General features: G+C 50.2%; 13 non-coding genes across 13 annotated transcripts; all 13 read left to right on the forward strand.

Annotated features, from left to right (window-relative positions):
• Positions 1-1,478: 1,478 nt before the first annotated feature.
• Positions 1,479-1,550, forward strand: trnad-guc (transfer RNA aspartic acid (anticodon GUC)). Its single transcript has one exon. It is a non-coding gene; the product is annotated as a tRNA-Asp (tRNA).
• A 1,740-nt stretch (positions 1,551-3,290) lies between these two features.
• Positions 3,291-3,362, forward strand: trnad-guc (transfer RNA aspartic acid (anticodon GUC)). The gene has a single exon. It is a non-coding gene; the product is annotated as a tRNA-Asp (tRNA).
• A 1,745-nt stretch (positions 3,363-5,107) lies between these two features.
• On the forward strand, positions 5,108-5,179 carry trnad-guc (transfer RNA aspartic acid (anticodon GUC)). Its single transcript has one exon. It is a non-coding gene; the product is annotated as a tRNA-Asp (tRNA).
• A 1,743-nt stretch (positions 5,180-6,922) lies between these two features.
• Positions 6,923-6,994, forward strand: trnad-guc (transfer RNA aspartic acid (anticodon GUC)). The gene has a single exon. It is a non-coding gene; the product is annotated as a tRNA-Asp (tRNA).
• Positions 6,995-8,740: 1,746 nt separating this feature from the next.
• Positions 8,741-8,812, forward strand: trnad-guc (transfer RNA aspartic acid (anticodon GUC)). Its single transcript has one exon. It is a non-coding gene; the product is annotated as a tRNA-Asp (tRNA).
• Positions 8,813-10,558: 1,746 nt separating this feature from the next.
• trnad-guc (transfer RNA aspartic acid (anticodon GUC)) lies at positions 10,559-10,630 on the forward strand. Its single transcript has one exon. It is a non-coding gene; the product is annotated as a tRNA-Asp (tRNA).
• Positions 10,631-12,376: 1,746 nt separating this feature from the next.
• On the forward strand, positions 12,377-12,448 carry trnad-guc (transfer RNA aspartic acid (anticodon GUC)). Its single transcript has one exon. It is a non-coding gene; the product is annotated as a tRNA-Asp (tRNA).
• Positions 12,449-14,194: 1,746 nt separating this feature from the next.
• trnad-guc (transfer RNA aspartic acid (anticodon GUC)) lies at positions 14,195-14,266 on the forward strand. Its single transcript has one exon. It is a non-coding gene; the product is annotated as a tRNA-Asp (tRNA).
• Positions 14,267-16,006: 1,740 nt separating this feature from the next.
• On the forward strand, positions 16,007-16,078 carry trnad-guc (transfer RNA aspartic acid (anticodon GUC)). Its single transcript has one exon. It is a non-coding gene; the product is annotated as a tRNA-Asp (tRNA).
• Positions 16,079-17,818: 1,740 nt separating this feature from the next.
• On the forward strand, positions 17,819-17,890 carry trnad-guc (transfer RNA aspartic acid (anticodon GUC)). The gene has a single exon. It is a non-coding gene; the product is annotated as a tRNA-Asp (tRNA).
• Positions 17,891-19,626: 1,736 nt separating this feature from the next.
• trnad-guc (transfer RNA aspartic acid (anticodon GUC)) lies at positions 19,627-19,698 on the forward strand. Its single transcript has one exon. It is a non-coding gene; the product is annotated as a tRNA-Asp (tRNA).
• Positions 19,699-21,438: 1,740 nt separating this feature from the next.
• trnad-guc (transfer RNA aspartic acid (anticodon GUC)) lies at positions 21,439-21,510 on the forward strand. Its single transcript has one exon. It is a non-coding gene; the product is annotated as a tRNA-Asp (tRNA).
• Positions 21,511-23,246: 1,736 nt separating this feature from the next.
• Positions 23,247-23,318, forward strand: trnad-guc (transfer RNA aspartic acid (anticodon GUC)). Its single transcript has one exon. It is a non-coding gene; the product is annotated as a tRNA-Asp (tRNA).
• Positions 23,319-23,807: the final 489 nt, after the last annotated feature.

The following is a 23,807-nucleotide window of genomic DNA, read 5'->3' on the forward strand; positions in this document are numbered from 1 at the left end:
CCCCACCCCCACTCCAGATGCTGACTTGCTCCAGCAATTTCTGTTTCCCACTCTGATTTTGTTGTCACTTCGTCCCGTCAGTGGGCATATAACTCGCACGCAAACGGCGTGCAAATTAAAACCTTTAAGCAACCGGTAGCGACAAATGACAGTGAGCTTTCCCCTCTCCCTCGCTCCAATCAAAAAGGGGTCAGACCCCTCAGAGTTTGGACCCGATCCTGCCATTAAGGTGATGCAACACCATCCCCTGCTGCTGGCAGACTGTACTACACCCACAGTGGAAAGTCAAAGTCATCTGAGTGGCATCGTCTGCTCTTCTCGATAGAAGGACAAAGCCCAGTGGCTGGGTTAACATGAAGGTCAACACAGAGGCAAGCTTGAGAAAGCACGTGCAGGTACTCAACCTACACTGTTGGCATCATAGGAGCACCACAGTGTGGAAGCAGGCCATTCACACTGACCCTTCTGAAGAGAAACCCATGCAGATCCATGCTTGGTACTGAGGGATCCCAGCAAAAGTTCACCGGTTCCCAATGTTGGGGACGTCCAGAACCAGGGGTGACAGTCTCCGAACGAAGGGCAAGCGATTCAGGAAGAATTTTTCTCTCAGAGAGTGGTGAACCTGTGGACTTGTCTCCCACAGGAAGATGCGGCTATGCCGGTTTGTGAGATACACTCAAGAGGGAGCCGGACGTAGACCTTGCAGCTAAAGGGATCCAGGGGTACGGAGAGGAAGCTGGAGTGCTTACTGAAATTACATGTTCAATCGTGATCACATTGAACGGTGGCGGTGTCTTGAAGGGCTGAATGGAACAAGTGAGGACTGCAGTTGCTGGAAATCAGAGTCTCGATCAGTGTGGCGCTGGAAACGCGAAGCAAGTCAGGCAGCATCCTGATTTTCCTGCTCCTCGGATTCTGCCTGACTTGAAGGGCTGAATGGCCTACTCCTGCACTTAATTTCTACGTTTCGATGTTAAATGCATGGCTGAGAGATCTGATGCAGCGTACAGTAAAGTCACCCCACCGTCCTCCGGGAGCACTGCTCTCTGATGAGGAAGCGATTGATGGGTGGTAGTAGAACCTGAGGGGACGAGCTTGAAAAAGGGAAGCTTTCGTGCTGAGTCCATTTGGCAGTGGGAATTGAAGCCAGGCTGTTGGATTTGTGCTGTCGTACACAAATCAGTTTGTTAGAAGCAGGTAATGGGAGAGCGCGCGTGGATCAGCAGCAGACGAAGTTTAACGCAGACGGTAGGGCACAACGAAAAGGCTGTTTTACAGCAGCAGCAGCAGCAGCGGCGGATTACTTGAAAGAAAGATAGTCGAATAATAAAACATGAAAACAACAATAACTATTCTCTTAATCATCTCCACAGAGGTAGAAGATGATCTAAAGGAGAACTCAAATTGACAACAAAATCCAAATTTCACATAAGAACATTCTACCTAATACGGATGCGACAGAGTGCGCTGTCGTCCAATCCTCGGTAGTATAGTGGTTAGTATCCCCGCCTGTCACGCGGGAGACCGGGGTTCAATTCCCCGCCGGGGAGTCTGCGGCATTTTGAGAGGCCAGCTCCATATCTCAATGCAGGAGTGCCGATTTCAAGTCCCATGCGTTCCCAGGGCGGAGCGGTCTGCTCTTGTCAACAAACAAAACCTACGATACTCTCCATTCTGCTCTCCCTGGCCAACTTGTCCTTTCATCTACCAAGGAGATGATCATTTGAGACTTCCTCATTTTTTGGCGACAAATGAAAACTGCCGTCCTCAAGAAGGCTCACCGGACCAGAAACCTTGTCTGCTTTCTTCCCCTTCCCCCACCCCCACTCCAGATGCTGACTTGCTCCAGCAATTTCTGTTTCCCACTCTGATTTTGTTGTCACTTCGTCCCGTCAGTGGGCATATAACTCGCACGCAAACGGCGTGCAAATTAAAACCTTTAAGCAACCGGTAGCGACAAATGACAGTGAGCTTTCCCCTCTCCCTCGCTCCAATCAAAAAGGGGTCAGACCCCTCAGAGTTTGGACCCGATCCTGCCATTAAGGTGATGCAACACCATCCCCTGCTGCTGGCAGACTGTACTACACCCACAGTGGAAAGTCAAAGTCATCTGAGTGGCATCGTCTGCTCTTCTCGATAGAAGGACAAAGCCCAGTGGCTGGGTTAACATGAAGGTCAACACAGAGGCAAGCTTGAGAAAGCACGTGCAGGTACTCAACCTACACTGTTGGCATCATAGGAGCACCACAGTGTGGAAGCAGGCCATTCACACTGACCCTTCTGAAGAGAAACCCATGCAGATCCATGCTTGGTACTGAGGGATCCCAGCAAAAGTTCACCGGTTCCCAATGTTGGGGACGTCCAGAACCAGGGGTGACAGTCTCCGAACGAAGGGCAAGCGATTCAGGAAGAATTTTTCTCTCAGAGAGTGGTGAACCTGTGGACTTGTCTCCCACAGGAAGATGCGGCTATGCCGGTTTGTGAGATACACTCAAGAGGGAGCCGGACGTAGACCTTGCAGCTAAAGGGATCCAGGGGTACGGAGAGGAAGCTGGAGTGCTTACTGAAATTACATGTTCAATCGTGATCACATTGAACGGTGGCGGTGTCTTGAAGGGCTGAATGGAACAAGTGAGGACTGCAGTTGCTGGAAATCAGAGTCTCGATCAGTGTGGCGCTGGAAACGCGAAGCAAGTCAGGCAGCATCCTGATTTTCCTGCTCCTCGGATTCTGCCTGACTTGAAGGGCTGAATGGCCTACTCCTGCACTTAATTTCTACGTTTCGATGTTAAATGCATGGCTGAGAGATCTGATGCAGCGTACAGTAAAGTCACCCCACCGTCCTCCGGGAGCACTGCTCTCTGATGAGGAAGCGATTGATGGGTGGTAGTAGAACCTGAGGGGACGAGCTTGAAAAAGGGAAGCTTTCGTGCTGAGTCCATTTGGCAGTGGGAATTGAAGCCAGGCTGTTGGATTTGTGCTGTCGTACACAAATCAGTTTGTTAGAAGCAGGTAATGGGAGAGCGCGCGTGGATCAGCAGCAGACGAAGTTTAACGCAGACGGTAGGGCACAACGAAAAGGCTGTTTTACAGCAGCAGCAGCAGCGGCGGATTACTTGAAAGAAAGATAGTCGAATAATAAAACATGAAAACAACAATAACTATTCTCTTAATCATCTCCACAGAGGTAGAAGATGATCTAAAGGAGAACTCAAATTGACAACAAAATCCAAATTTCACATAAGAACATTCTACCTAATACGGATGCGACAGAGTGCGCTGTCGTCCAATCCTCGGTAGTATAGTGGTTAGTATCCCCGCCTGTCACGCGGGAGACCGGGGTTCAATTCCCCGCCGGGGAGTCTGCGGCATTTTGAGAGGCCAGCTCCATATCTCAATGCAGGAGTGCCGATTTCAAGTCCCATGCGTTCCCAGGGCGGAGCGGTCTGCTCTTGTCAACAAACAAAACCTACGATACTCTCCATTCTGCTCTCCCTGGCCAACTGTCCTTTCATCTACCAAGGAGATGATCATTTGAGACTTCCTCATTTTTTGGCGACAAATGAAAACTGCCGTCCTCAAGAAGGCTCACCGGACCAGAAACCTTGTCTGCTTTCTTCCCCTTCCCCCACCCCCACTCCAGATGCTGACTTGCTCCAGCAATTTCTGTTTCCCACTCTGATTTTGTTGTCACTTCGTCCCGTCAGTGGGCATATAACTCGCACGCAAACGGCGTGCAAATTAAAACCTTTAAGCAACCGGTAGCGACAAATGACAGTGAGCTTTCCCCTCTCCCTCGCTCCAATCAAAAAGGGGTCAGACCCCTCAGAGTTTGGACCCGATCCTGCCATTAAGGTGATGCAACACCATCCCCTGCTGCTGGCAGACTGTACTACACCCACAGTGGAAAGTCAAAGTCATCTGAGTGGCATCGTCTGCTCTTCTCGATAGAAGGACAAAGCCCAGTGGCTGGGTTAACATGAAGGTCAACACAGAGGCAAGCTTGAGAAAGCACGTGCAGGTACTCAACCTACACTGTTGGCATCATAGGAGCACCACAGTGTGGAAGCAGGCCATTCACACTGACCCTTCTGAAGAGAAACCCATGCAGATCCATGCTTGGTACTGAGGGATCCCAGCAAAAGTTCACCGGTTCCCAATGTTGGGGACGTCCAGAACCAGGGGTGACAGTCTCCGAACGAAGGGCAAGCGATTCAGGAAGAATTTTTCTCTCAGAGAGTGGTGAACCTGTGGACTTGTCTCCCACAGGAAGATGCGGCTATGCCGGTTTGTGAGATACACTCAAGAGGGAGCCGGACGTAGACCTTGCAGCTAAAGGGATCCAGGGGTACGGAGAGGAAGCTGGAGTGCTTACTGAAATTACATGTTCAATCGTGATCACATTGAACGGTGGCGGTGTCTTGAAGGGCTGAATGGAACAAGTGAGGACTGCAGTTGCTGGAAATCAGAGTCTCGATCAGTGTGGCGCTGGAAACGCGAAGCAAGTCAGGCAGCATCCTGATTTTCCTGCTCCTCGGATTCTGCCTGACTTGAAGGGCTGAATGGCCTACTCCTGCACTTAATTTCTACGTTTCGATGTTAAATGCATGGCTGAGAGATCTGATGCAGCGTACAGTAAAGTCACCCCACCGTCCTCCGGGAGCACTGCTCTCTGATGAGGAAGCGATTGATGGGTGGTAGTAGAACCTGAGGGGACGAGCTTGAAAAAGGGAAGCTTTCGTGCTGAGTCCATTTGGCAGTGGGAATTGAAGCCAGGCTGTTGGATTTGTGCTGTCGTACACAAATCAGTTTGTTAGAAGCAGGTAATGGGAGAGCGCGCGTGGATCAGCAGCAGACGAAGTTTAACGCAGACGGTAGGGCACAACGAAAATGCTGTTTTACAGCAGCAGCAGAAGCAGCAGCGGCGGATTACTTGAAAGAAAGATAGTCGAATAATAAAACATGAAAACAACAATAACTATTCTCTTAATCATCTCCACAGAGGTAGAAGATGATCTAAAGGAGAACTCAAATTGACAACAAAATCCAAATTTCACATAAGAACATTCTACCTAATACGGATGCGACAGAGTGCGCTGTCGTCCAATCCTCGGTAGTATAGTGGTTAGTATCCCCGCCTGTCACGCGGGAGACCGGGGTTCAATTCCCCGCCGGGGAGTCTGCGGCATTTTGAGAGGCCAGCTCCATATCTCAATGCAGGAGTGCCGATTTCAAGTCCCATGCGTTCCCAGGGCGGAGCGGTCTGCTCTTGTCAACAAACAAAACCTACGATACTCTCCATTCTGCTCTCCCTGGCCAACTTGTCCTTTCATCTACCAAGGAGATGATCATTTGAGACTTCCTCATTTTTTGGCGACAAATGAAAACTGCCGTCCTCAAGAAGGCTCACCGGACCAGAAACCTTGTCTGCTTTCTTCCCCTTCCCCCACCCCCACTCCAGATGCTGACTTGCTCCAGCAATTTCTGTTTCCCACTCTGATTTTGTTGTCACTTCGTCCCGTCAGTGGGCATATAACTCGCACGCAAACGGCGTGCAAATTAAAACCTTTAAGCAACCGGTAGCGACAAATGACAGTGAGCTTTCCCCTCTCCCTCGCTCCAATCAAAAAGGGGTCAGACCCCTCAGAGTTTGGACCCGATCCTGCCATTAAGGTGATGCAACACCATCCCCTGCTGCTGGCAGACTGTACTACACCCACAGTGGAAAGTCAAAGTCATCTGAGTGGCATCGTCTGCTCTTCTCGATAGAAGGACAAAGCCCAGTGGCTGGGTTAACATGAAGGTCAACACAGAGGCAAGCTTGAGAAAGCACGTGCAGGTACTCAACCTACACTGTTGGCATCATAGGAGCACCACAGTGTGGAAGCAGGCCATTCACACTGACCCTTCTGAAGAGAAACCCATGCAGATCCATGCTTGGTACTGAGGGATCCCAGCAAAAGTTCACCGGTTCCCAATGTTGGGGACGTCCAGAACCAGGGGTGACAGTCTCCGAACGAAGGGCAAGCGATTCAGGAAGAATTTTTCTCTCAGAGAGTGGTGAACCTGTGGACTTGTCTCCCACAGGAAGATGCGGCTATGCCGGTTTGTGAGATACACTCAAGAGGGAGCCGGACGTAGACCTTGCAGCTAAAGGGATCCAGGGGTACGGAGAGGAAGCTGGAGTGCTTACTGAAATTACATGTTCAATCGTGATCACATTGAACGGTGGCGGTGTCTTGAAGGGCTGAATGGAACAAGTGAGGACTGCAGTTGCTGGAAATCAGAGTCTCGATCAGTGTGGCGCTGGAAACGCGAAGCAAGTCAGGCAGCATCCTGATTTTCCTGCTCCTCGGATTCTGCCTGACTTGAAGGGCTGAATGGCCTACTCCTGCACTTAATTTCTACGTTTCGATGTTAAATGCATGGCTGAGAGATCTGATGCAGCGTACAGTAAAGTCACCCCACCGTCCTCCGGGAGCACTGCTCTCTGATGAGGAAGCGATTGATGGGTGGTAGTAGAACCTGAGGGGACGAGCTTGAAAAAGGGAAGCTTTCGTGCTGAGTCCATTTGGCAGTGGGAATTGAAGCCAGGCTGTTGGATTTGTGCTGTCGTACACAAATCAGTTTGTTAGAAGCAGGTAATGGGAGAGCGCGCGTGGATCAGCAGCAGACGAAGTTTAACGCAGACGGTAGGGCACAACGAAAAGGCTGTTTTACAGCAGCAGCAGCAGCAGCGGCGGATTACTTGAAAGAAAGATAGTCGAATAATAAAACATGAAAACAACAATAACTATTCTCTTAATCATCTCCACAGAGGTAGAAGATGATCTAAAGGAGAACTCAAATTGACAACAAAATCCAAATTTCACATAAGAACATTCTACCTAATACGGATGCGACAGAGTGCGCTGTCGTCCAATCCTCGGTAGTATAGTGGTTAGTATCCCCGCCTGTCACGCGGGAGACCGGGGTTCAATTCCCCGCCGGGGAGTCTGCGGCATTTTGAGAGGCCAGCTCCATATCTCAATGCAGGAGTGCCGATTTCAATTCCCATGCGTTCCCAGGGCGGAGCGGTCTGCTCTTGTCAACAAACAAAACCTACGATACTCTCCATTCTGCTCTCCCTGGCCAACTTGTCCTTTCATCTACCAAGGAGATGATCATTTGAGACTTCCTCATTTTTTGGCGACAAATGAAAACTGCCGTCCTCAAGAAGGCTCACCGGACCAGAAACCTTGTCTGCTTTCTTCCCCTTCCCCCACCCCCACTCCAGATGCTGACTTGCTCCAGCAATTTCTGTTTCCCACTCTGATTTTGTTGTCACTTCGTCCCGTCAGTGGGCATATAACTCGCACGCAAACGGCGTGCAAATTAAAACCTTTAAGCAACCGGTAGCGACAAATGACAGTGAGCTTTCCCCTCTCCCTCGCTCCAATCAAAAAGGGGTCAGACCCCTCAGAGTTTGGACCCGATCCTGCCATTAAGGTGATGCAACACCATCCCCTGCTGCTGGCAGACTGTACTACACCCACAGTGGAAAGTCAAAGTCATCTGAGTGGCATCGTCTGCTCTTCTCGATAGAAGGACAAAGCCCAGTGGCTGGGTTAACATGAAGGTCAACACAGAGGCAAGCTTGAGAAAGCACGTGCAGGTACTCAACCTACACTGTTGGCATCATAGGAGCACCACAGTGTGGAAGCAGGCCATTCACACTGACCCTTCTGAAGAGAAACCCATGCAGATCCATGCTTGGTACTGAGGGATCCCAGCAAAAGTTCACCGGTTCCCAATGTTGGGGACGTCCAGAACCAGGGGTGACAGTCTCCAAACGAAGGGCAAGCGATTCAGGAAGAATTTTTCTCTCAGAGAGTGGTGAACCTGTGGACTTGTCTCCCACAGGAAGATGCGGCTATGCCGGTTTGTGAGATACACTCAAGAGGGAGCCGGACGTAGACCTTGCAGCTAAAGGGATCCAGGGGTACGGAGAGGAAGCTGGAGTGCTTACTGAAATTACATGTTCAATCGTGATCACATTGAACGGTGGTGGTGTCTTGAAGGGCTGAATGGAACAAGTGAGGACTGCAGTTGCTGGAAATCAGAGTCTCGATCAGTGTGGCGCTGGAAACGCGAAGCAAGTCAGGCAGCATCCTGATTTTCCTGCTCCTCGGATTCTGCCTGACTTGAAGGGCTGAATGGCCTACTCCTGCACTTAATTTCTACGTTTCGATGTTAAATGCATGGCTGAGAGATCTGATGCAGCGTACAGTAAAGTCACCCCACCGTCCTCCGGGAGCACTGCTCTCTGATGAGGAAGCGATTGATGGGTGGTAGTAGAACCTGAGGGGACGAGCTTGAAAAAGGGAAGCTTTCGTGCTGAGTCCATTTGGCAGTGGGAATTGAAGCCAGGCTGTTGGATTTGTGCTGTCGTACACAAATCAGTTTGTTAGAAGCAGGTAATGGGAGAGCGCGCGTGGATCAGCAGCAGACGAAGTTTAACGCAGACGGTAGGGCACAACGAAAAGGCTGTTTTACAGCAGCAGCAGCAGCAGCAGCGGCGGATTACTTGAAAGAAAGATAGTCGAATAATAAAACATGAAAACAACAATAACTATTCTCTTAATCATCTCCACAGAGGTAGAAGATGATCTAAAGGAGAACTCAAATTGACAACAAAATCCAAATTTCACATAAGAACATTCTACCTAATACGGATGCGACAGAGTGCGCTGTCGTCCAATCCTCGGTAGTATAGTGGTTAGTATCCCCGCCTGTCACGCGGGAGACCGGGGTTCAATTCCCCGCCGGGGAGTCTGCGGCATTTTGAGAGGCCAGCTCCATATCTCAATGCAGGAGTGCCGATTTCAAGTCCCATGCGTTCCCAGGGCGGAGCGGTCTGCTCTTGTCAACAAACAAAACCTACGATACTCTCCATTCTGCTCTCCCTGGCCAACTTGTCCTTTCATCTACCAAGGAGATGATCATTTGAGACTTCCTCATTTTTTGGCGACAAATGAAAACTGCCGTCCTCAAGAAGGCTCACCGGACCAGAAACCTTGTCTGCTTTCTTCCCCTTCCCCCACCCCCACTCCAGATGCTGACTTGCTCCAGCAATTTCTGTTTCCCACTCTGATTTTGTTGTCACTTCGTCCCGTCAGTGGGCATATAACTCGCACGCAAACGGCGTGCAAATTAAAACCTTTAAGCAACCGGTAGCGACAAATGACAGTGAGCTTTCCCCTCTCCCTCGCTCCAATCAAAAAGGGGTCAGACCCCTCAGAGTTTGGACCCGATCCTGCCATTAAGGTGATGCAACACCATCCCCTGCTGCTGGCAGACTGTACTACACCCACAGTGGAAAGTCAAAGTCATCTGAGTGGCATCGTCTGCTCTTCTCGATAGAAGGACAAAGCCCAGTGGCTGGGTTAACATGAAGGTCAACACAGAGGCAAGCTTGAGAAAGCACGTGCAGGTACTCAACCTACACTGTTGGCATCATAGGAGCACCACAGTGTGGAAGCAGGCCATTCACACTGACCCTTCTGAAGAGAAACCCATGCAGATCCATGCTTGGTACTGAGGGATCCCAGCAAAAGTTCACCGGTTCCCAATGTTGGGGACGTCCAGAACCAGGGGTGACAGTCTCCGAACGAAGGGCAAGCGATTCAGGAAGAATTTTTCTCTCAGAGAGTGGTGAACCTGTGGACTTGTCTCCCACAGGAAGATGCGGCTATGCCGGTTTGTGAGATACACTCAAGAGGGAGCCGGACGTAGACCTTGCAGCTAAAGGGATCCAGGGGTACGGAGAGGAAGCTGGAGTGCTTACTGAAATTACATGTTCAATCGTGATCACATTGAACGGTGGTGGTGTCTTGAAGGGCTGAATGGAACAAGTGAGGACTGCAGTTGCTGGAAATCAGAGTCTCGATCAGTGTGGCGCTGGAAACGCGAAGCAAGTCAGGCAGCATCCTGATTTTCCTGCTCCTCGGATTCTGCCTGACTTGAAGGGCTGAATGGCCTACTCCTGCACTTAATTTCTACGTTTCGATGTTAAATGCATGGCTGAGAGATCTGATGCAGCGTACAGTAAAGTCACCCCACCGTCCTCCGGGAGCACTGCTCTCTGATGAGGAAGCGATTGATGGGTGGTAGTAGAACCTGAGGGGACGAGCTTGAAAAAGGGAAGCTTTCGTGCTGAGTCCATTTGGCAGTGGGAATTGAAGCCAGGCTGTTGGATTTGTGCTGTCGTACACAAATCAGTTTGTTAGAAGCAGGTAATGGGAGAGCGCGCGTGGATCAGCAGCAGACGAAGTTTAACGCAGACGGTAGGGCACAACGAAAAGGCTGTTTTACAGCAGCAGCAGCAGCAGCAGCGGCGGATTACTTGAAAGAAAGATAGTCGAATAATAAAACATGAAAACAACAATAACTATTCTCTTAATCATCTCCACAGAGGTAGAAGATGATCTAAAGGAGAACTCAAATTGACAACAAAATCCAAATTTCACATAAGAACATTCTACCTAATACGGATGCGACAGAGTGCGCTGTCGTCCAATCCTCGGTAGTATAGTGGTTAGTATCCCCGCCTGTCACGCGGGAGACCGGGGTTCAATTCCCCGCCGGGGAGTCTGCGGCATTTTGAGAGGCCAGCTCCATATCTCAATGCAGGAGTGCCGATTTCAAGTCCCATGCGTTCCCAGGGCGGAGCGGTCTGCTCTTGTCAACAAACAAAACCTACGATACTCTCCATTCTGCTCTCCCTGGCCAACTTGTCCTTTCATCTACCAAGGAGATGATCATTTGAGACTTCCTCCTTTTTTGGCGACAAATGAAAACTGCCGTCCTCAAGAAGGCTCACCGGACCAGAAACCTTGTCTGCTTTCTTCCCCTTCCCCCACCCCCACTCCAGATGCTGACTTGCTCCAGCAATTTCTGTTTCCCACTCTGATTTTGTTGTCACTTCGTCCCGTCAGTGGGCATATAACTCGCACGCAAACGGCGTGCAAATTAAAACCTTTAAGCAACCGGTAGCGACAAATGACAGTGAGCTTTCCCCTCTCCCTCGCTCCAATCAAAAAGGGGTCAGACCCCTCAGAGTTTGGACCCGATCCTGCCATTAAGGTGATGCAACACCATCCCCTGCTGCTGGCAGACTGTACTACACCCACAGTGGAAAGTCAAAGTCATCTGAGTGGCATCGTCTGCTCTTCTCGATAGAAGGACAAAGCCCAGTGGCTGGGTTAACATGAAGGTCAACACAGAGGCAAGCTTGAGAAAGCACGTGCAGGTACTCAACCTACACTGTTGGCATCATAGGAGCACCACAGTGTGGAAGCAGGCCATTCACACTGACCCTTCTGAAGAGAAACCCATGCAGATCCATGCTTGGTACTGAGGGATCCCAGCAAAAGTTCACCGGTTCCCAATGTTGGGGACGTCCAGAACCAGGGGTGACAGTCTCCGAACGAAGGGCAAGCGATTCAGGAAGAATTTTTCTCTCAGAGAGTGGTGAACCTGTGGACTTGTCTCCCACAGGAAGATGCGGCTATGCCGGTTTGTGAGATACACTCAAGAGGGAGCCGGACGTAGACCTTGCAGCTAAAGGGATCCAGGGGTACGGAGAGGAAGCTGGAGTGCTTACTGAAATTACATGTTCAATCGTGATCACATTGAACGGTGGTGGTGTCTTGAAGGGCTGAATGGAACAAGTGAGGACTGCAGTTGCTGGAAATCAGAGTCTCGATCAGTGTGGCGCTGGAAACGCGAAGCAAGTCAGGCAGCATCCTGATTTTCCTGCTCCTCGGATTCTGCCTGACTTGAAGGGCTGAATGGCCTACTCCTGCACTTAATTTCTACGTTTCGATGTTAAATGCATGGCTGAGAGATCTGATGCAGCGTACAGTAAAGTCACCCCACCGTCCTCCGGGAGCACTGCTCTCTGATGAGGAAGCGATTGATGGGTGGTAGTAGAACCTGAGGGGACGAGCTTGAAAAAGGGAAGCTTTCGTGCTGAGTCCATTTGGCAGTGGGAATTGAAGCCAGGCTGTTGGATTTGTGCTGTCGTACACAAATCAGTTTGTTAGAAGCAGGTAATGGGAGAGCGCGCGTGGATCAGCAGCAGACGAAGTTTAACGCAGACGGTAGGGCACAACGAAAAGGCTGTTTTACAGCAGCAGCAGCAGCAGCAGCGGCGGATTACTTGAAAGAAAGATAGTCGAATAATAAAACATGAAAACAACAATAACTATTCTCTTAATCATCTCCACAGAGGTAGAAGATGATCTAAAGGAGAACTCAAATTGACAACAAAATCCAAATTTCACATAAGAACATTCTACCTAATACGGATGCGACAGAGTGCGCTGTCGTCCAATCCTCGGTAGTATAGTGGTTAGTATCCCCGCCTGTCACGCGGGAGACCGGGGTTCAATTCCCCGCCGGGGAGTCTGCGGCATTTTGAGAGGCCAGCTCCATATCTCAATGCAGGAGTGCCGATTTCAAGTCCCATGCGTTCCCAGGGCGGAGCGGTCTGCTCTTGTCAACAAACAAAACCTACGATACTCTCCATTCTGCTCTCCCTGGCCAACTTGTCCTTTCATCTACCAAGGAGATGATCATTTGAGACTTCCTCATTTTTTGGCGACAAATGAAAACTGCCGTCCTCAAGAAGGCTCACCGGACCAGAAACCTTGTCTGCTTTCTTCCCCTTCCCCCACCCCCACTCCAGATGCTGACTTGCTCCAGCAATTTCTGTTTCCCACTCTGATTTTGTTGTCACTTCGTCCCGTCAGTGGGCATATAACTCGCACGCAAACGGCGTGCAAATTAAAACCTTTAAGCAACCGGTAGCGACAAATGACAGTGAGCTTTCCCCTCTCCCTCGCTCCAATCAAAAAGGGGTCAGACCCCTCAGAGTTTGGACCCGATCCTGCCATTAAGGTGATGCAACACCATCCCCTGCTGCTGGCAGACTGTACTACACCCACAGTGGAAAGTCAAAGTCATCTGAGTGGCATCGTCTGCTCTTCTCGATAGAAGGACAAAGCCCAGTGGCTGGGTTAACATGAAGGTCAACACAGAGGCAAGCTTGAGAAAGCACGTGCAGGTACTCAACCTACACTGTTGGCATCATAGGAGCACCACAGTGTGGAAGCAGGCCATTCACACTGACCCTTCTGAAGAGAAACCCATGCAGATCCATGCTTGGTACTGAGGGATCCCAGCAAAAGTTCACCGGTTCCCAATGTTGGGGACGTCCAGAACCAGGGGTGACAGTCTCCGAACGAAGGGCAAGCGATTCAGGAAGAATTTTTCTCTCAGAGAGTGGTGAACCTGTGGACTTGTCTCCCACAGGAAGATGCGGCTATGCCGGTTTGTGAGATACACTCAAGAGGGAGCCGGACGTAGACCTTGCAGCTAAAGGGATCCAGGGGTACGGAGAGGAAGCTGGAGTGCTTACTGAAATTACATGTTCAATCGTGATCACATTGAACGGTGGTGGTGTCTTGAAGGGCTGAATGGAACAAGTGAGGACTGCAGTTGCTGGAAATCAGAGTCTCGATCAGTGTGGCGCTGGAAACGCGAAGCAAGTCAGGCAGCATCCTGATTTTCCTGCTCCTCGGATTCTGCCTGACTTGAAGGGCTGAATGGCCTACTCCTGCACTTAATTTCTACGTTTCGATGTTAAATGCATGGCTGAGAGATCTGATGCAGCGTACAGTAAAGTCACCCCACCGTCCTCCGGGAGCACTGCTCTCTGATGAGGAAGCGATTGATGGGTGGTAGTAGAACCTGAGGGGACGAGCTTGAAAAAGGGAAGCTTTCGTGCTGAGTCCATTTGGCAGTGGGAATTGAAGCCAGGCTGTTGGATTTGTGCTGTCGTACACAAATCAGTTTGTTAGAAGCAGGTAATGGGAGAGCGCGCGTGGATCAGCAGCAGACGAAGTTTAACGCAGACGGTAGGGCACAACGAAAAGGCTGTTTTACAGCAGCAGCAGCAGCAGCAGCGGCGGATTACTTGAAAGAAAGATAGTCGAATAATAAAACATGAAAACAACAATAACTATTCTCTTAATCATCTCCACAGAGGTAGAAGATGATCTAAAGGAGAACTCAAATTGACAACAAAATCCAAATTTCACATAAGAACATTCTACCTAATACGGATGCGACAGAGTGCGCTGTCGTCCAATCCTCGGTAGTATAGTGGTTAGTATCCCCGCCTGTCACGCGGGAGACCGGGGTTCAATTCCCCGCCGGGGAGTCTGCGGCATTTTGAGAGGCCAGCTCCATATCTCAATGCAGGAGTGCCGATTTCAAGTCCCATGCGTTCCCAGGGCGGAGCGGTCTGCTCTTGTCAACAAACAAAACCTACGATACTCTCCATTCTGCTCTCCCTGGCCAACTTGTCCTTTCATCTACCAAGGAGATGATCATTTGAGACTTCCTCATTTTTTGGCGACAAATGAAAACTGCCGTCCTCAAGAAGGCTCACCGGACCAGAAACCTTGTCTGCTTTCTTCCCCTTCCCCCACCCCCACTCCAGATGCTGACTTGCTCCAGCAATTTCTGTTTCCCACTCTGATTTTGTTGTCACTTCGTCCCGTCAGTGGGCATATAACTCGCACGCAAACGGCGTGCAAATTAAAACCTTTAAGCAACCGGTAGCGACAAATGACAGTGAGCTTTCCCCTCTCCCTCGCTCCAATCAAAAAGGGGTCAGACCCCTCAGAGTTTGGACCCGATCCTGCCATTAAGGTGATGCAACACCATCCCCTGCTGCTGGCAGACTGTACTACACCCACAGTGGAAAGTCAAAGTCATCTGAGTGGCATCGTCTGCTCTTCTCGATAGAAGGACAAAGCCCAGTGGCTGGGTTAACATGAAGGTCAACACAGAGGCAAGCTTGAGAAAGCACGTGCAGGTACTCAACCTACACTGTTGGCATCATAGGAGCAACACAGTGTGGAAGCAGGCCATTCACACTGACCCTTCTGAAGAGAAACCCATGCAGATCCATGCTTGGTACTGAGGGATCCCAGCAAAAGTTCACCGGTTCCCAATGTTGGGGACGTCCAGAACCAGGGGTCACAGTCTCCGAACGAAGGGCAAGCGATTCAGGAAGAATTTTTCTCTCAGAGAGTGGTGAACCTGTGGACTTGTCTCCCACAGGAAGATGCGGCTATGCCGGTTTGTGAGATACACTCAAGAGGGAGCCGGACGTAGACCTTGCAGCTAAAGGGATCCAGGGGTACGGAGAGGAAGCTGGAGTGCTTACTGAAATTACATGTTCAATCGTGATCACATTGAACGGTGGCGGTGTCTTGAAGGGCTGAATGGAACAAGTGAGGACTGCAGTTGCTGGAAATCAGAGTCTCGATCAGTGTGGCGCTGGAAACGCGAAGCAAGTCAGGCAGCATCCTGATTTTCCTGCTCCTCGGATTCTGCCTGACTTGAAGGGCTGAATGGCCTACTCCTGCACTTAATTTCTACGTTTCGATGTTAAATGCATGGCTGAGAGATCTGATGCAGCGTGCAGTAAAGTCACCCCACCGTCCTCCGGGAGCACTGCTCTCTGATGAGGAAGCGATTGATGGGTGGTAGTAGAACCTGAGGGGACGAGCTTGAAAAAGGGAAGCTTTCGTGCTGAGTCCATTTGGCAGTGGGAATTGAAGCCAGGCTGTTGGATTTGTGCTGTCGTACACAAATCAGTTTGTTAGAAGCAGGTAATGGGAGAGCGCGCGTGGATCAGCAGCAGACGAAGTTTAACGCAGACGGTAGGGCACAACGAAAAGGCTGTTTTACAGCAGCAGCAGCAGCGGCGGATTACTTGAAAGAAAGATAGTCGAATAATAAAACATGAAAACAACAATAACTATTCTCTTAATCATCTCCACAGAGGTAGAAGATGATCTAAAGGAGAACTCAAATTGACAACAAAATCCAAATTTCACATAAGAACATTCTACCTAATACGGATGCGACAGAGTGCGCTGTCGTCCAATCCTCGGTAGTATAGTGGTTAGTATCCCCGCCTGTCACGCGGGAGACCGGGGTTCAATTCCCCGCCGGGCAGTCTGCGGCATTTTGAGAGGCCAGCTCCATATCTCAATGCAGGAGTGCCGATTTCAAGTCCCATGCGTTCCCAGGGCGGAGCGGTCTGCTCTTGTCAACAAACAAAACCTACGATACTCTCCATTCTGCTCTCCCTGGCCAACTTGTCCTTTCATCTACCAAGGAGATGATCATTTGAGACTTCCTCATTTTTTGGCGACAAATGAAAACTGCCGTCCTCAAGAAGGCTCACCGGACCAGAAACCTTGTCTGCTTTCTTCCCCTTCCCCCACCCCCACTCCAGATGCTGACTTGCTCCAGCAATTTCTGTTTCCCACTCTGATTTTGTTGTCACTTCGTCCCGTCAGTGGGCATATAACTCGCACGCAAACGGCGTGCAAATTAAAACCTTTAAGCAACCGGTAGCGACAAATGACAGTGAGCTTTCCCCTCTCCCTCGCTCCAATCAAAAAGGGGTCAGACCCCTCAGAGTTTGGACCCGATCCTGCCATTAAGGTGATGCAACACCATCCCCTGCTGCTGGCAGACTGTACTACACCCACAGTGGAAAGTCAAAGTCATCTGAGTGGCATCGTCTGCTCTTCTCGATAGAAGGACAAAGCCCAGTGGCTGGGTTAACATGAAGGTCAACACAGAGGCAAGCTTGAGAAAGCACGTGCAGGTACTCAACCTACACTGTTGGCATCATAGGAGCACCACAGTGTGGAAGCAGGCCATTCACACTGACCCTTCTGAAGAGAAACCCATGCAGATCCATGCTTGGTACTGAGGGATCCCAGCAAAAGTTCACCGGTTCCCAATGTTGGGGACGTCCAGAACCAGGGGTGACAGTCTCCGAACGAAGGGCAAGCGATTCAGGAAGAATTTTTCTCTCAGAGAGTGGTGAACCTGTGGACTTGTCTCCCACAGGAAGATGCGGCTATGCCGGTTTGTGAGATACACTCAAGAGGGAGCCGGACGTAGACCTTGCAGCTAAAGGGATCCAGGGGTACGGAGAGGAAGCTGGAGTGCTTACTGAAATTACATGTTCAATCGTGATCACATTGAACGGTGGCGGTGTCTTGAAGGGCTGAATGGAACAAGTGAGGACTGCAGTTGCTGGAAATCAGAGTCTCGATCAGTGTGGCGCTGGAAACGCGAAGCAAGTCAGGCAGCATCCTGATTTTCCTGCTCCTCGGATTCTGCCTGACTTGAAGGGCTGAATGGCCTACTCCTGCACTTAATTTCTACGTTTCGATGTTAAATGCATGGCTGAGAGATCTGATGCAGCGTACAGTAAAGTCACCCCACCGTCCTCCGGGAGCACTGCTCTCTGATGAGGAAGCGATTGATGGGTGGTAGTAGAACCTGAGGGGACGAGCTTGAAAAAGGGAAGCTTTCGTGCTGAGTCCATTTGGCAGTGGGAATTGAAGCCAGGCTGTTGGATTTGTGCTGTCGTACACAAATCAGTTTGTTAGAAGCAGGTAATGGGAGAGCGCGCGTGGATCAGCAGCAGACGAAGTTTAACGCAGACGGTAGGGCACAACGAAAAGGCTGTTTTACAGCAGCAGCAGCAGCGGCGGATTACTTGAAAGAAAGATAGTCGAATAATAAAACATGAAAACAACAATAACTATTCTCTTAATCATCTCCACAGAGGTAGAAGATGATCTAAAGGAGAACTCAAATTGACAACAAAATCCAAATTTCACATAAGAACATTCTACCTAATACGGATGCGACAGAGTGCGCTGTCGTCCAATCCTCGGTAGTATAGTGGTTAGTATCCCCGCCTGTCACGCGGGAGACCGGGGTTCAATTCCCCGCCGGGGAGTCTGCGGCATTTTGAGAGGCCAGCTCCATATCTCAATGCAGGAGTGCCGATTTCAAGTCCCATGCGTTCCCAGGGCGGAGCGGTCTGCTCTTGTCAACAAACAAAACCTACGATACTCTCCATTCTGCTCTCCCTGGCCAACTGTCCTTTCATCTACCAAGGAGATGATCATTTGAGACTTCCTCATTTTTTGGCGACAAATGAAAACTGCCGTCCTCAAGAAGGCTCACCGGACCAGAAACCTTGTCTGCTTTCTTCCCCTTCCCCCACCCCCACTCCAGATGCTGACTTGCTCCAGCAATTTCTGTTTCCCACTCTGATTTTGTTGTCACTTCGTCCCGTCAGTGGGCATATAACTCGCACGCAAACGGCGTGCAAATTAAAACCTTTAAGCAACCGGTAGCGACAAATGACAGTGAGCTTTCCCCTCTCCCTCGCTCCAATCAAAAAGGGGTCAGACCCCTCAGAGTTTGGACCCGATCCTGCCATTAAGGTGATGCAACACCATCCCCTGCTGCTGGCAGACTGTACTACACCCACAGTGGAAAGTCAAAGTCATCTGAGTGGCATCGTCTGCTCTTCTCGATAGAAGGACAAAGCCCAGTGGCTGGGTTAACATGAAGGTCAACACAGAGGCAAGCTTGAGAAAGCACGTGCAGGTACTCAACCTACACTGTTGGCATCATAGGAGCACCACAGTGTGGAAGCAGGCCATTCACACTGACCCTTCTGAAGAGAAACCCATGCAGATCCATGCTTGGTACTGAGGGATCCCAGCAAAAGTTCACCGGTTCCCAATGTTGGGGACGTCCAGAACCAGGGGTGACAGTCTCCGAACGAAGGGCAAGCGATTCAGGAAGAATTTTTCTCTCAGAGAGTGGTGAACCTGTGGACTTGTCTCCCACAGGAAGATGCGGCTATGCCGGTTTGTGAGATACACTCAAGAGGGAGCCGGACGTAGACCTTGCAGCTAAAGGGATCCAGGGGTACGGAGAGGAAGCTGGAGTGCTTACTGAAATTACATGTTCAATCGTGATCACATTGAACGGTGGCGGTGTCTTGAAGGGCTGAATGGAACAAGTGAGGACTGCAGTTGCTGGAAATCAGAGTCTCGATCAGTGTGGCGCTGGAAACGCGAAGCAAGTCAGGCAGCATCCTGATTTTCCTGCTCCTCGGATTCTGCCTGACTTGAAGGGCTGAATGGCCTACTCCTGCACTTAATTTCTACGTTTCGATGTTAAATGCATGGCTGAGAGATCTGATGCAGCGTACAGTAAAGTCACCCCACCGTCCTCCGGGAGCACTGCTCTCTGATGAGGAAGCGATTGATGGGTGGTAGTAGAACCTGAGGGGACGAGCTTGAAAAAGGGAAGCTTTCGTGCTGAGTCCATTTGGCAGTGGGAATTGAAGCCAGGCTGTTGGATTTGTGCTGTCGTACACAAATCAGTTTGTTAGAAGCAGGTAATGGGAGAGCGCGCGTGGATCAGCAGCAGACGAAGTTTAACGCAGACGGTAGGGCACAACGAAAAGGCTGTTTTACAGCAGCAGCAGCGGCGGATTACTTGAAAGAAAGATAGTCGAATAATAAAACATGAAAACAACAATAACTATTCTCTTAATCATCTCCACAGAGGTAGAAGATGATCTAAAGGAGAACTCAAATTGACAACAAAATCCAAATTTCACATAAGAACATTCTACCTAATACGGATGCGACAGAGTGCGCTGTCGTCCAATCCTCGGTAGTATAGTGGTTAGTATCCCCGCCTGTCACGCGGGAGACCGGGGTTCAATTCCCCGCCGGGGAGTCTGCGGCATTTTGAGAGGCCAGCTCCATATCTCAATGCAGGAGTGCCGATTTCAATTCCCATGCGTTCCCAGGGCGGAGCGGTCTGCTCTTGTCAACAAACAAAACCTACGATACTCTCCATTCTGCTCTCCCTGGCCAACTTGTCCTTTCATCTACCAAGGAGATGATCATTTGAGACTTCCTCATTTTTTGGCGACAAATGAAAACTGCCGTCCTCAAGAAGGCTCACCGGACCAGAAACCTTGTCTGCTTTCTTCCCCTTCCCCCACCCCCACTCCAGATGCTGACTTGCTCCAGCAATTTCTGTTTCCCACTCTGATTTTGTTGTCACTTCGTCCCGTCAGTGGGCATATAACTCGCACGCAAACGGCGTGCAAATTAAAACCTTTAAGCAACCGGTAGCGACAAATGACAGTGAGCTTTCCCCTCTCCCTCGCTCCAATCAAAAAGGGGTCAGACCCCTCAGAGTTTGGACCCGATCCTGCCATTAAGGTGATGCAACACCATCCCCTGCTGCTGGCAGACTGTACTACACCCACAGTGGAAAGTCAAAGTCATCTGAGTGGCATCGTCTGCTCTTCTCGATAGAAGGACAAAGCCCAGTGGCTGGGTTAACATGAAGGTCAACACAGAGGCAAGCTTGAGAAAGCACGTGCAGGTACTCAACCTACACTGTTGGCATCATAGGAGCACCACAGTGTGGAAGCAGGCCATTCACACTGACCCTTCTGAAGAGAAACCCATGCAGATCCATGCTTGGTACTGAGGGATCCCAGCAAAAGTTCACCGGTTCCCAATGTTGGGGACGTCCAGAACCAGGGGTGACAGTCTCCGAACGAAGGGCAAGCGATTCAGGAAGAATTTTTCTCTCAGAGAGTGGTGAACCTGTGGACTTGTCTCCCACAGGAAGATGCGGCTATGCCGGTTTGTGAGATACACTCAAGAGGGAGCCGGACGTAGACCTTGCAGCTAAAGGGATCCAGGGGTACGGAGAGGAAGCTGGAGTGCTTACTGAAATTACATGTTCAATCGTGATCACATTGAACGGTGGCGGTGTCTTGAAGGGCTGAATGGAACAAGTGAGGACTGCAGTTGCTGGAAATCAGAGTCTCGATCAGTGTGGCGCTGGAAACGCGAAGCAAGTCAGGCAGCATCCTGATTTTCCTGCTCCTCGGATTCTGCCTGACTTGAAGGGCTGAATGGCCTACTCCTGCACTTAATTTCTACGTTTCGATGTTAAATGCATGGCTGAGAGATCTGATGCAGCGTACAGTAAAGTCACCCCACCGTCCTCCGGGAGCACTGCTCTCTGATGAGGAAGCGATTGATGGGTGGTAGTAGAACCTGAGGGGACGAGCTTGAAAAAGGGAAGCTTTCGTGCTGAGTCCATTTGGCAGTGGGAATTGAAGCCAGGCTGTTGGATTTGTGCTGTCGTACACAAATCAGTTTGTTAGAAGCAGGTAATGGGAGAGCGCGCGTGGATCAGCAGCAGACGAAGTTTAACGCAGACGGTAGGGCACAACGAAAAGGCTGTTTTACAGCAGCAGCAGCAGCGGCGGATTACTTGAAAGAAAGATAGTCGAATAATAAAACATGAAAACAACAATAACTATTCTCTTAATCATCTCCACAGAGGTAGAAGATGATCTAAAGGAGAACTCAAATTGACAACAAAATCCAAATTTCACATAAGAACATTCTACCTAATACGGATGCGACAGAGTGCGCTGTCGTCCAATCCTCGGTAGTATAGTGGTTAGTATCCCCGCCTGTCACGCGGGAGACCGGGGTTCAATTCCCCGCCGGGGAGTCTGCGGCATTTTGAGAGGCCAGCTCCATATCTCAATGCAGGAGTGCCGATTTCAAGTCCCATGCGTTCCCAGGGCGGAGCGGTCTGCTCTTGTCAACAAACAAAACCTACGATACTCTCCATTCTGCTCTCCCTGGCCAACTGTCCTTTCATCTACCAAGGAGATGATCATTTGAGACTTCCTCATTTTTTGGCGACAAATGAAAACTGCCGTCCTCAAGAAGGCTCACCGGACCAGAAACCTTGTCTGCTTTCTTCCCCTTCCCCCACCCCCACTCCAGATGCTGACTTGCTCCAGCAATTTCTGTTTCCCACTCTGATTTTGTTGTCACTTCGTCCCGTCAGTGGGCATATAACTCGCACGCAAACGGCGTGCAAATTAAAACCTTTAAGCAACCGGTAGCGACAAATGACAGTGAGCTTTCCCCTCTCCCTCGCTCCAATCAAAAAGGGGTCAGACCCCTCAGAGTTTGGACCCGATCCTGCCATTAAGGTGATGCAACACCATCCCCTGCTGCTGGCAGACTGTACTACACCCACAGTGGAAAGTCAAAGTCATCTGAGTGGCATCGTCTGCTCTTCTCGATAGAAGGACAAAGCCCAGTGGCTGGGTTAACATGAAGGTCAACACAGAGGCAAGCTTGAGAAAGCACGTGCAGGTACTCAACCTACACTGTTGGCATCATAGGAGCACCACAGTGTGGAAGCAGGCCATTCACACTGACCCTTCTGAAGAGAAACCCATGCAGATCCAGGCTTGGTACTGAGGGATCCCAGCAAAAGTTCACCGGTTCCCAATGTTGGGGACGTCCAGAACCAGGGGTGACAGTCTCCGAACGAAGGGCAAGCGATTCAGGAAGAATTTTTCTCTCAGAGAGTGGTGAACCTGTGGACTTGTCTCCCACAGGAAGATGCGGCTATGCCGGTTTGTGAGATACACTCAAGAGGGAGCCGGACGTAGACCTTGCAGCTAAAGGGATCCAGGGGTACGGAGAGGAAGCTGGAGTGCTTACTGAAATTACATGTTCAATCGTGATCACATTGAACGGTGGCGGTGTCTTGAAGGGCTGAATGGAACAAGTGAGGACTGCAGTTGCTGGAAATCAGAGTCTCGATCAGTGTGGCGCTGGAAACGCGAAGCAAGTCAGGCAGCATCCTGATTTTCCTGCTCCTCGGATTCTGCCTGACTTGAAGGGCTGAATGGCCTACTCCTGCACTTAATTTCTACGTTTCGATGTTAAATGCATGGCTGAGAGATCTGATGCAGCGTACAGTAAAGTCACCCCACCGTCCTCCGGGAGCACTGCTCTCTGATGAGGAAGCGATTGATGGGTGGTAGTAGAACCTGAGGGGACGAGCTTGAAAAAGGGAAGCTTTCGTGCTGAGTCCATTTGGCAGTGGGAATTGAAGCCAGGCTGTTGGATTTGTGCTGTCGTACACAAATCAGTTTGTTAGAAGCAGGTAATGGGAGAGCGCGCGTGGATCAGCAGCAGACGAAGTTTAACGCAGACGGTAGGGCACAACGAAAAGGCTGTTTTACAGCAGCAGCAGCGGCGGATTACTTGAAAGAAAGATAGTCGAATAATAAAACATGAAAACAACAATAACTATTCTCTTAATCATCTCCACAGAGGTAGAAGATGATCTAAAGGAGAACTCAAATTGACAACAAAATCCAAATTTCACATAAGAACATTCTACCTAATACGGATGCGACAGAGTGCGCTGTCGTCCAATCCTCGGTAGTATAGTGGTTAGTATCCCCGCCTGTCACGCGGGAGACCGGGGTTCAATTCCCCGCCGGGGAGTCTGCGGCATTTTGAGAGGCCAGCTCCATATCTCAATGCAGGAGTGCCGATTTCAATTCCCATGCGTTCCCAGGGCGGAGCGGTCTGCTCTTGTCAACAAACAAAACCTACGATACTCTCCATTCTGCTCTCCCTGGCCAACTTGTCCTTTCATCTACCAAGGAGATGATCATTTGAGACTTCCTCATTTTTTGGCGACAAATGAAAACTGCCGTCCTCAAGAAGGCTCACCGGACCAGAAACCTTGTCTGCTTTCTTCCCCTTCCCCCACCCCCACTCCAGATGCTGACTTGCTCCAGCAATTTCTGTTTCCCACTCTGATTTTGTTGTCACTTCGTCCCGTCAGTGGGCATATAACTCGCACGCAAACGGCGTGCAAATTAAAACCTTTAAGCAACCGGTAGCGACAAATGACAGTGAGCTTTCCCCTCTCCCTCGCTCCAATCAAAAAGGGGTCAGACCCCTCAGAGTTTGGACCCGATCCTGCCA

Source organism: Chiloscyllium punctatum, chromosome 30 (genome assembly GCF_047496795.1).
Source record: "Chiloscyllium punctatum isolate Juve2018m chromosome 30, sChiPun1.3, whole genome shotgun sequence".
Taxonomy (NCBI): Eukaryota; Metazoa; Chordata; class Chondrichthyes; order Orectolobiformes; family Hemiscylliidae; genus Chiloscyllium; species Chiloscyllium punctatum.